The sequence below is a fragment of the Acinonyx jubatus genome, chromosome A3 (assembly GCF_027475565.1).
Source record: "Acinonyx jubatus isolate Ajub_Pintada_27869175 chromosome A3, VMU_Ajub_asm_v1.0, whole genome shotgun sequence".
Lineage (NCBI taxonomy): Eukaryota > Metazoa > Chordata > Mammalia > Carnivora > Felidae > Acinonyx > Acinonyx jubatus.
This window is the reverse complement of record NC_069388.1, coordinates 103632986-103645389: the sequence shown is the minus strand read 5'-3', so window position 1 is coordinate 103645389 and position 12404 is coordinate 103632986.

The window sequence follows — 12404 nt, the reverse complement described above, 5'->3', positions numbered from 1 at the left end:
ATTATAATGCATTTATGAAAGCATGTAGAAAACTGATAGATGATACTAACCTTTATATAGCATTTTCCACAAATAAACTCATTTAATCTTTACAACAATCCTATGAGGCAAGTGCTATTATCATCCTCATCTTATAATACAGGAAAAGGCCCAGAAAAGTTAAGTGGCTTGCCCAGGTCAGCTACTAGTTAGTAGCAGACCTAGTCATCTGGCTCAAAACCCGTACTCTGAAGCACTACGTGATAGAGAATAGACATAAATCCATTCTGAAGAGGATGAAGGCTGAGTGCTCCAGATCTAGGGTATACACCAGCATCCTGACTTTGCCAGGTATAAGCCCGAGAACCCCAAGTGTTCAGCACTGCCAGTGCTCTTAAGAGCAAAGGTTTCAGGCACATTCATATGATCAGCTCATCCAAAGTCGCTGCTTTTACAAAGCAACAGTGTGGTATCATGTAAAGAACATGCAACTTGGGTTTGAGTTGCAGTTGCAATTTCTTCAAGGCTGAGTGGTTTGCAACTACTCATTTTCATTTTCTGAGCTTCCCTTGCCTCTTCTCTAAGGTAGGAATCATCGTCATCATCATCACCATATTTTCCCCTCACTAGTGTTCTGAGAACCAGCAGTTCAGTAAGTTATAAATTTTTTTTAATGTTTATTCATTTTTTTGATAGAGACAGAGCGTGAGTGGGGGAGGGGCAGAGAGAGAGGGAGACACAGAATCCGAAGCAGGCTCCAGGTTCTGAACTGACAGCACAGAGCCCGACGCGGGGCTCGAACTCACGGACCGTGAGATCATGACCTGAGCCGAAGTCGGACGCCCAACCGACTGAGCCACCCAGGTGCCCCAACAGGTCAGTAAGTTACAAAGCTTACACAAATGTTAACTTGCTGATCTTACCTTTCACTCATTTTATTTTTCCACAGTTCTTGATGATATATAGAAGTCTTTTCTTGATTAATGTAATTAATCAATTAATTTTTTAAATGCTGGAATGACTCATAGTAAGAAAGGGGCATAAGCTTGTTAAAAAATACCAGGTGGAAGGAAAGGTGTTTCACAGAGTATGGATTGAAAAGAGAAAATTAAATGATTTAGGACAGCTCTTTGTTTCCGTTCTACTGTCTTCTGGACATATATTCAAGAAATAAGTAGAAAACATTCCCCAACTCTTAGTAGCACTCAGGTGTACCAGCTTCTTGAAGTATAAAGGTGCCTGTCAACACTGGTTATTTTCTTAAAGTTCCTGCCATCTGATTTTAGATCCTGCAAGACATAAATTAAGAATCCTGAAAATGTTACAACAGCCGGGCTGTTCAGTGGGAGGTAAAATGTCAGTAGCAGAGTGTGGGTTGGGATGTCACATGGAGCGGCTGATCATAGGAAGATTTTGTCTCATTTCTCAAATAAAACACAGCACTCTGACAGCACTAAAGCCAGCTATTCTCATTCTTATTTGCATATCCCACCCAACATCAAAGCATGATCTTTCTTTATATCGTGATCCCTTCAGGTTGTTTGCTGGATCCTATTCTGAGGGGAAGTGACCACAATTCACCGTGCAGACGGACTTGCCAATCATCAGGCGATCTAGGAGAGAGTGCAAGCGGGCAAGTTCAAACGCCAGTCTGGCTCTGGGGGAATCAGACCACTGCCGCTTCTCCATTTGTGAGGACGGTGCACTAATGGCCTCTGGCAGGCTGCTCTGTGAAAGCACTGGACAGTGGATGGAAGACCGGTATAAATTTTAAATTGGTTTGCGCTGGATAGAAATAGAAAATGCCTCCATGTGAAATAGTTCTTAATTTTTTTTAATTCTCCGCTTTTCCCAGAAGTGACTTTTTAAAAATGGACGCTTGGTGGGTCGGGCCAAGTTGTAAAGCATGCAGGCCCTGTGGTAGTTGAGGGAGGTCATTGTGGGCTCCTCTCTCCGATTCCTTCGATCTTTCCCTGTCTGCAGAAGGGTTCATATATCACCTGGCCTCGGTGTCACCAGTGGGGAACAGATGTCTGCGTAATGAGCGTTTGTTCTGGGCTGATTTACCCTGGGGAAGGCGTCTCGGGCATGCAGGCCTCCAGGAAGCCCCGCTTTCCCCACTTTTATGGTTCTTCTGCTGCCAAAACTACCAACTGAGTAACTTTCTAAGCTGGGGAGGCATGTCTGTGCCTGTGCATTTCGCCCATTCTAATGCAGTTTCCCCGGTGGGAAATGGACTATAATAGTGTCATGTGTTTTTTATTGTGGCTTCTGTCTATCCTCTCTTTGGCAAAAAGGAAGGCAGAGGAAAAACATTTTCCCAACGTTCAAAACAGCTAGTGATGTCCCCAAGAAAAGCATCCCCCATAAAACACTGGAAAACAAAAGAGAGAGCTACACACATTTTATGATTTTCAGAACGATGACACCTGCCATGCAATTATTTGGTAATTTTCATGTGGCAGAATAGGCATCTCAGCTGCCATCTCGTAGTCTTTTTGTCAAACAAAGCCCTATGGGGTGTGTGAGTTTAAGTTTGTCTTTGAAACCTGAAATCTAGATTATATCGATATTATCGGAAAACAATGAAACCTGTGTTAAAGCATTGTAATTTCACAGGAGGAAGTAAGGGTCTGAATGGCACATTTCTCAAACCCATAGGAGGGGAAAAGGCAGTTGGGGTTGCAGTTGCTGGGACAGCTTTATTGCAATAGAGGATGAACATATTGACATCAACTCCCTGCTCTGACCTTCTCGTTGTTGAATGTCAATATGGTGTGTGAAGCCACCTCACTTTCGTCTGCCTGCTTCTCGTTATGTGCAAGTCAAAAGCACATCTGCAGAGATTATGGATTTAACTCAATTTTGACACATCACATTTCATCTCTCTCGTTAAGAAAGGCTGAGGTATGACTCATAATTTATTTTAAATCATTTTAAATATACTTAATTATGCGTAGAAAAAAAGTGGAAATCCAAAATAAGATTCGTGCGACTTTACATTAACATCATCTATTCAAATTTAGCATATATAACATAATGTCTTGTACAGAGAATGAAAGAAGTGGCCTTCTCCAGTGGGGGTCAGAGGGTGATTCCTAACTCCTGGAGATTCTCACTCTGTGTCCTGTATGCCTGCAGCGTTGCAATATTTTACAACGAGCCTTAGTAACCTTTTTGTAAGTCCATATACACACAGACAAATAATACAAAGTCCCCAAAAGGCATAAAAATTAGAATTTTCGTATGTTTCTGTGTACTTATACCCCAAACTACCAATTAATTTAGAATATTCTTTTTTTCCTTAAACTTAATGTTTTTATTTACTTTTGAGAGAGAGAGAGACACAGAGTGCAGGTGGGGGAGGGGCAGAGGGAGAGAGGGAGACACAGAATCAGAGGCAGGCTCCAGGCTCTGAGCTGTCAGCACAGAGCCTGATGCAGGGCTCGAACTCACCAACCTTGAGATCGTGATCTGAGCCAGAGTCAGATGCTTAACCGATTGAGCCACCCAGGCACCCCTATAATATTCTTTTATCATCCTTTGCATAGATGTGAGGAGCCAACTGAGTGACAGTCTCCAAGTATTAAGCCACAGGAAAGGTCACCTGAGGGTCCTTCTGCCCCTTAGGGTTAATTATAGTGGTTCTTCACAGGGCTGTTGGAGAAATGAATGAATGAACGAACGAACGAACGAACGAACAAAAGAACAAACATCACCTCCACACATTGCTGTGAGAAGTGAGTGACCATCCTGGGTAGTTATTTACATGAGCATTCTGATGGCCATGGAAACTGATGATCAAGTGAAAAGAGACATGAAAAAACTGGGTTTCAAGAAGGTAAATGTTGATGGATCATTTTCTTTTCAGGTAGTAGAAATTTCTGTCTTTAGAAAAACCTATGTAACTTTAACCAATATCAAAACATGGGTGCTCCGTAACCAATAAAAGTTAATATGTCCAGGTGTCAGCTCTGCACTGGACTTATGTATCCCAGTTCCTCAACCTTTCTCGGCCACAGAATAAAAATTTCAACTTAACAGGGTGACTGCAACAATTAAATAAGATGGTGTGAAAAAAAATTAAGAGAAAATATGTAAATATATAGACGTCTCTATGGAAAATATTATTGAGCAAAAATTATAAAACTGAACCTAGTCACTGATATGAACCAAAAATTAATTTAGCATGATATATGAAGCATTAGAATTTTAAGTCCATTGGATTTTGTGCTTGTAGAAAGTTAGCTGGTTTCAATTAAAATTGTAACCTAAAAATCTTTCCATTTCCTCAAACGCCACCCAATCTCCCTGTACCATTTCCCTCTTCCTTTCTCCTTTCCCCAAGAGTGGTAAATATTAGGTAAGGCTGTGGGACAACAGATCAGAACTGTCAGGTAGAACCCAGCATGAAAACAGCTCCCAAAGATGTGGAATCTATGTTGAAATCTCGAAGGCCAAAGAGAGGAGTATCCCACTAAAATAATAGCCAACCTTTTAACATCAGCATGAAAATAAAAACTCACATCATTTTCAAATGCCAAATCCATAATTTTACTTGCCTCTCCTTCCGCCTTAGATTCTTAAACGGTAGAGATGTGACATCTCTCTAGTTTCTGCTACACAGAAACACAGAGTCACAGGTCTAACTTCAGATCACGTTCTAAAAGAGGGTGACAGGTACTTGGCTAGAACATTTGGCCAGAACATAAGACCAGCCTAGGGCTGAATCCCAGTTCTTTCCACTGACAAGTTTAGTTACCTTGGGAAAGTGACTTCCCCACTCATGTCTCAGAGATGAAATGAAGGATATATATCATAGGGTTATCATGTTATCCAGTAGCAAAGGTACCAGCCTGTGTTCACTAGTACATGGGCACGGGATGCCAGGTGATTCTAGATGGCCGACTTGGGGTGGAGGCACAGAGAGGTTAGCCTGGAGGTCTTCTTCCAAGAAATGGTCAGGCTCTGACTATCACTGTTACAGTCTGGGAAGCAAGGCCATGGGGGTAGAGAGCGGGGGGAAGGGGAGGAGGAAGTTATACATCTGGGAAAAGTGTCTAATGGAAGGCAGCTCTCCCCCTTGAAAGAAGGGGAGAGAGCATGACATTCCCAAAATCACAGCTAAGAAACTCGGGAAGCCCAAGTCAAGCACCACTTGCCCTGGGCCTATAACCCCCAGCCACAACCCTGCCCTCCACTGACTCTGACCTAGAAGAAGAATTTGCCAAAGCACCGATCCAAACAACCCAAAGATTTCCAGCTAGAGACTTAGGTGGAAGCCTGGCTTTCTAACAGTGAGGAGAGCGGGAGAAGACGTGGTTCTTAGCACACGATTGCGTGATCATCACATCCCATTCAACTCCCAAGCTCAGGGGTACCCTGTCCTCTTTCCTGGCACCGATTCTTCTATCCTAACAGTCCATGGATCCAGAGTGGAGAACAACCACATCTCTATTCATGTAAATCGTGGTAAAGGTAAAATTCAAATCAAGGTGTTTGTGTTTTCTCCCCCGAGCAGAAGTGAGCGCCCTGCGAACACACAACCGTAGCCTTGTTTCGGCACAGATGTCAGGAACGCAGAGCCTGTAAATCTGCCCAGGCAGTTCTGTTCTTGAGTCATTAAGAACAACTGAGTGGGTGGAACGAGAACATGAAATTACTGTGTGCACTCATGTTTTGTTTATGGAGCAATCATTTCTAGACGTGTTTTCTTTTTTTATGAAGAATCTTTTCTATGTTTGCCTTCTAACACCCCACCTTCCTTCCTGTCCCCAGCTCTCCCACACCCACTAAAAAGAAACATTGAGAGCATTACAAAAATCTCCACAATTTTAAGAATAGATTACATTAAGTGTCTCTCTAAACCAATTCCTTTTCCTTAATCAAAATAAATGACTAATATGAATAACACAGGTAACTACTGAATTTGAACACAGTATATAGGTTAAAAAGCTCGTAACAACTGCCACCAAATCATGAGAAGCACCTTTCTTGCTCCGTCGTGTGCCACGAGGACCCTGTTAACCCAGTGAATTGAAATTTCTGTGATGCTAAGTCTCACCAGGGTTTAATTAGTGGTTTGTGTACCTGCCACAGGATTTTTCACTTAACTTCACTGTCTGTCACTTACTTTGTCTATAAAATGGGGACAGTATCTACTCTGTGAGGACTGAGTGCCTAGAATATAGTAAGCACTCGTGAAACTGTAGCTGCTATTACCATTGCTGATAGTTTGCAGCAGCAACGGGACAGACAGGATGGCTCTTGCCAGATCCTGTTAACCCTTTTCTCTGATACACCCATCCCCCAGCCTTGGCTGGGGCAGAGATCCAACCAAACGGGGGCTCCTGGACTTACCGTGGTGATCACCCCAGTTAGTGCCCGGTCTTCCCGGACCCCCCGCAGTTTCTGTTCATCTCTAGACTGACCTGCCCGGCTGCTACCCCCCTTCCTCCCACCATAGGAGGGCCGTGTGTGTGTTTGCTGAGCTCTGGTGCTGTGTTTACCATCTGGGTGGATCTCACTTCATCATTTTTCCTTTTGTTGTTTTTGGCTTCTTGGCGTTGTCCTGCCTGGCACACACCCCCGGCCATGTTCTCATCACAGCAATATCCCCTTGTTTTCGGGAGCCAGCCTGCTGCTAGAGGCAGAGTGGTGACATCAGGTGTTTTAAACGAGAGAGCGATTGCATTAAATCTTCTCTTGGGAAAACGAGTTTGGTTTTTAAAAAATATTCCGTGGAATGGATCTAATAACTTAGTTCTGGAATAATTTCTCCTCTGTCTCCTCTAATTGCAAGGATTCTTTCAGAAACAATGGAGTATTACTGCTTTTCAATAGGCTGATGAGACTTCATTTGCAGAGGGTTTTCATCCACAGGAGGGCCTTTCAGACTCTACCCACGACACAAACAGGTACAGGGAAGCCTCCCCGGCCCAGAAATGGACAAGGCAGGCAGCAATCCCAGGGCCGGCCTTGGAGAAGGTCTAGGAGGCCTCTGGAGTGCCACGGGTCCCCCACATCATTCCCTCCCTAGGAGGGCCTGATGAGGCTCCACACAGGTACCTGCCTTTGGATCTGAAAACCTGTCCAGCCAATAACGTTTAGTGTCCAGGACAAGGTTTCGCGGCAGGGATACTAACCAGGCCAGGGGCCCAACTTCCTGCAAGCTCTGGGAGGGCTGGGGGCTGATCACATTCAAGAACTGAGAGCGGTGGCCACAGGCTTTTCCAAGAGAGCTGTAATGCTGCCAGTCAAACAGCGCTTAATTTCCGGTGGGTTGTAAAAGTGCCATTTATCCTGCAAGCGTCGGGGCGAGCGGCACGTTAGGATTCTAAGTTAAATGATGCAAGAATAAGTACTCTCCGTAAGGATTCTATGCTTCAGAATTAAAAACGAGGCAAAAAAGACCAAACCTACTTTACACCAATGGCAAATACTGTAGCGAAGAAATCACTTTCCATTAAATTCCCCTGATAGAGCCATGTGTAACCTGAGTGGATGGCCACCACCGGAGGCCCACAGCCATCTAGCAGCACCTCATAGGCACAAAGGCAGTTTTGTCCTTATGGCCTCAGGCCATGTTTTTGCCACATTGACACTGTCCGGCCAATAAGAGGATGTCAGGGGAATGGGTGGAGTCAGGCCAATTAGGATCTGAGGTGGTCCCTGAGGCAGCCGGCAAGGGGACAGCAGCAATGGCCTTGACACAGTCAGGCAGTTGGCTGAGGATGCTGGTCTGTTGCCATCAGACGTTTATACCCCTCTCCTGGGCTTGCAGACCTATGATTTAGAAAATTATGGAGAACTTTTCGTTTCTAAGGAGGACCACATAAGAAACAACTTCACGGAGCCTTGTAGCTGGAGCACTGAGTCAGTAGGGTCACTGTGTGTGGTGGGGTCTTGGGAAGATGCGATTTAGGGGGGGGGAAACTACTAAGTGTTTCAGTGACTTGTTAATTAAATTACATATAGGCTACAAAAAATGCTGTTTAATAACTACTACCCCAAAATGCACAGTTAGCTTTGATAATAAAGGTAGATTAGCAGTACAATAGAACATTCTGTGGTGAGGGTAATATTGTAGGTCTGTGCCAGCCACGTGTGGCTGTCGATCACTTGAAATGTGGCTGGCAGAGCTGATGAATTTAATTTGTAACTTTACATTATTTTAATATTTCTTTGGATAACATACAGCTGATGGCTGCGATATTGGACAGCTCAGATTTAAGGGGATCAAAGTGAGAAAGAGCGGCACCTGCGTGGCTCAGTTGGCTAAGCGTCTGACTTCGGCTCAGGTCATGATCTCCAGGTTCGTGGGTTCGAGCCCCGCGTCGGGTTCTGTGCTGACCGCTCACAGCCCGGAGCCTGCTTCGGATTCTGTGCCTCCCTCTCTTTCTGCCCCTCCCCGATTCACACTCTGTATCTCTCTGTCTGTCTCTCAAAAATAAATGAACATTAAAAAAAAAAAAAGTGGGAAAGAGAAAGGAGACACTTAGAACAACCTTCCTGTTTGTTCAAATCCCAAAAGTAGGAAATCCCACTCATCTGCTGATGAATTCAGGCCACAGGAGTAAAAAAAATAGTAATAATTTCAATTCAGACCCAAAGTGCTTTAATGCCTGTCTAAATGTTGAGCCATAATAGCTTCTCTTTTTCACAATTTCTATGGGAAAAAAAATACCATTTTATGCTTCTGGAAAGTGGAAGTGTCATTCTCAGCATGTGTCCTCCATTAGTATCTCCACCTTGGAGCCACGTAGAGCTTTGCCTCTGTAGGCTTCTCCCGTCAGATTATGATTGTTACAGCCAGACGTATAAACAAGTTCTATTGCCGCCCTGATGTAGACAACCACTCTGTCCAGTAATTCAGCGCGTTTCAACACTTCCGCTTGTGAAGTGGCACCTTGTTCCTCTGAGAAATGTTTCACGTGCTGATTGGTCAGCAACCAGCTCGTGCCAGCGGATTCGAGCGCCACTCTTGGGCCTAGGCGAATCCCCTGAAAAGTGGTCTCGGCCCACAGACAACAGGTACAAGGGAAGGGGCAGTACACAGGCCTCCCTGCTGCCCACCCAGGCCTAAGACCCCAGCAGCTCCTGTGGAGCAGGCCCTGAAGCCCTGACCTCACTTCCTGCAAGGGACAAAGGTCAAGCAGAGGAGGCCTGAGTAAGGTGAACAAAGACCTCTCAAGCAGTGCGGGCTGGGAAGCAGGGGAAGAAGAGAGGGGTAAGGTTCTTCTGGTTAAAAACGAAAAACTAGGGGCACCTGGGTGGCTCAGCCGGTGAAGCATCTGACTCTTGATTTTGGCTCAGGTCGTGATCTCACGGTTTTCGAGTTTGAGCCCTGTATCGGGCTCTGCACTGGTGGTGCAGGGCCTGCTTGGGATTCTCTCTCCCTCTCTCTGCTCTTCCCCCACTCACGCTCTTTCTCTCTCTCTCCCTCTCTCAAAATAAAACAAAACACACAAAAAAACTAAAAGATTCAGGAAGCCAGCAGCTTGGAGTCAGGTGTCTGAGCCAAACAATACACTTTTTAAAATCCATGAAGTGTAAGCATCACACAACAACACTTCCTGATCTCAGAGCTCTGCCCTGATCTTGTGAAAAGCATCAGGGCCCCTAAGCGGTGAGGTGGCCCCTCCGCAGTGGGGAGGGGCCTGGGGTGTCCCAGCCGGCTTGTGGGTGTGAACACAGGCACTCGGGCCCAGGGGGTGCAGGCCTGGACAGGCAGCTCAGCCAGGCCTGCTTAATTGATACAGTCTCCTAATGAACGGGATAAACACCATTTGGGGCCATTTGCTGTGAAATGGACTGGGGTGTACGAGAAGCCGGCCTTGTACGGGCAGAAAACACGCACGTCGGCAGAAAATAATGTGCTGGAAAAGTTCTAAATTAAAGACGTGCCGTTCTGAGGGTGCAGAGGCGTTAATGCTTATGTAATTAATCATTTCATATTTGAAGATTGGGATTTTTTTTCCCTTTTAATTAATTAGCCAGTAGACTCATTATAGTACATTTTTCATGTCAAAAAGGCAGTGGATTCTCAGAGAGGGGAGGGAGGCCACAGGGGAGAAGTAACGGCAGCTGTAGTGATATAGTGTGCTGTGAAAAGTACAGGGAACCTGTGTCATCTCTGCCTAAAAATTCCCTTTGAAGGGCTCAGGAAGGCAGAACTGGTCAAAACGCACGGGATTTATCCACATCCCGTGAATGCAAGACTCCACTGGTGCTCACCGTTTCAGAACCTGCCTTTAGCCCCTTACCGAGAGTTGTGGCCTACTTGGCCAATGGATTTGTCTTTTACCAGAAAGAGGGTACAGCATGAGCCTAAAGATGGGGCTCTGAAGCCAACCACCCCAAGTTCCAGTCCTGACTGTTCCTGGAGACTGTGGGCAAATCACCTAAACTTCTTCATGCCTCACTTTTCTGCTCTGCACAATGTAGTACCTACCTTAGGGTAGTTGAAAGAAGGAAATAAAATAATGCATATCAATTGTTTACTGCCTGGCACATACTGAAGACTCAGAAAACAGTAGGCTTTATTACTAGAAGAACACACTTTGTGGGACAGAAAACCACCCTTGACTCCTTCACAAAGCCACTGTGTGTGTGTGTGTGTGTGTGTGTGTGTGTGTGTGTGTGTGGTAAAATATACAGAACATAAAACTTAGGGGCGCCTGGGTAGCTCAGTCAGTTGAGCATCTGACTTGATTTCGGTTCAGGTCATGATCTCGCGGTTCGTGAGATCGAGCCCCGCCGCCTCAGACTCTGCGCTGCCAATAGGGAGCCTGCTTGGGATTCTGTCTCTCCCTCTCTCTCTGCCCCTCCCCCCACTCACTCTCTCTCTCTTTTTCTCTCTCTTCCTCAAAATAAACTTTTAAAAAATTTAAATTTAAATTAAAAAAACAGAAAATTTACTGTTTTAACTATTTTTAAGTGCACAGTTCTGTGGCATTAAGTACTTACATTGTTGTGCAAACATCACTACCATCCATCTCCAGGACTTTTTCATCTTTCCCAACTGAAATTCTGTACTCCTTAAACACAAACTCCCTATTCCCCCAAGCCCCCAGCCCAGTCCTTGGAACCACCATTCTACTTTCTGTTTCTGAATTTGACTTCTCCAGGAACCTCATATAAGAAGAAGTACACAATATTTGTCCTTTGTGACTGGCTTAATTCACTTAGCATTATGCCTTCAAGGCACATCCATGTGCAACATGTCTCACAACGTCCTTCCTTTTTAAGGCTGTATAATATTCCATCATATGTGCATACCACATTCAGTTTGTCCATTCATCTTTCAATGGACACTTAGGTTGCTTCCATCTCTTGATTACTGTGAATAATGCTGCTGTGAACACGAGTGCACAAATATCTGTTTGAGTTCCTGCTTTCACTTCTTTGGGGTGTGTACCCAAAAGTGGAATTGTTGGATCACATGTAATTCTGTATAATATTTTGACAAATCATCATACCCCTTTCCACAGTGACTGCACTGTTTTACATTCCCACTCGCAACGTACAGGGTTTCAATTTCTCCACATCCTCGCCAGCGCTTGTTATTTTCTGGGTTTTTTTTATTTTTTTTTAATGTTTTTATTTATTTTTGAAGGAGAGAGAGAGACAGAGCATGAGCAGGGGAGGAGCAGAGAGAGAGGGAGACACAGGATCCGAAGTAGGCTCCAGGCTGTCAGCACAGAGCCCGATGCGGGGCTCGAACTCACAAACTGTGAGATCATGACCTGAGCTGAAGTCGGATGCTTAACCAGCTGAGCCACCCAGGTGCCCCTTTCTGGGTTTTTTTAAATAGCCAACCTAATCAGAATGAAGTGGTATCCCATGGTTTTGACTTGCACTCCTCTAATGACTAGTGATGTTGAGCATCTTTCCCTTTCTTTTCTTTTTTTTAACTTTAAAATAATGTTTATTATTTTGAGAGAGAGAGAGAGAGAGAGAGAGAGAGAGAACACGGATGTGAGAGCAGGGGAGGGGCAGAGAGTGAGTGGAAGAGCGAGGATCCCAACTAGGTTCAACACTGTCAGTGCAGACCCCAACACAGGGTTCGATCTCACGAGCTGCAAGATCATGACCTGAGCCAAAATCAAGAGTCAGATGCTTAACTGACTGAGCCACCCAGGCACCCCCTGAGCATCTTTTCATACTTCATAGAGTTTTTTGACAGCAGATACAAAGGAGAGAGCATGGTAGAAACTCCTTGGGCTCTGGACACACGAACTATTGAGAATATGAGAATACAAGCTTCTGTTTCTACCAAGATGATGATGATAGATAGCTATTAATATGGAGAGATATTACATTTAGTGTATGCATAGAAACGAAAGTCTAGCCTGCTTTGTGCCCAGTCATTAATGCACAGGGTTTAACTCTGGGACAGCAAGAGGATCTTTTCTATTCCTATT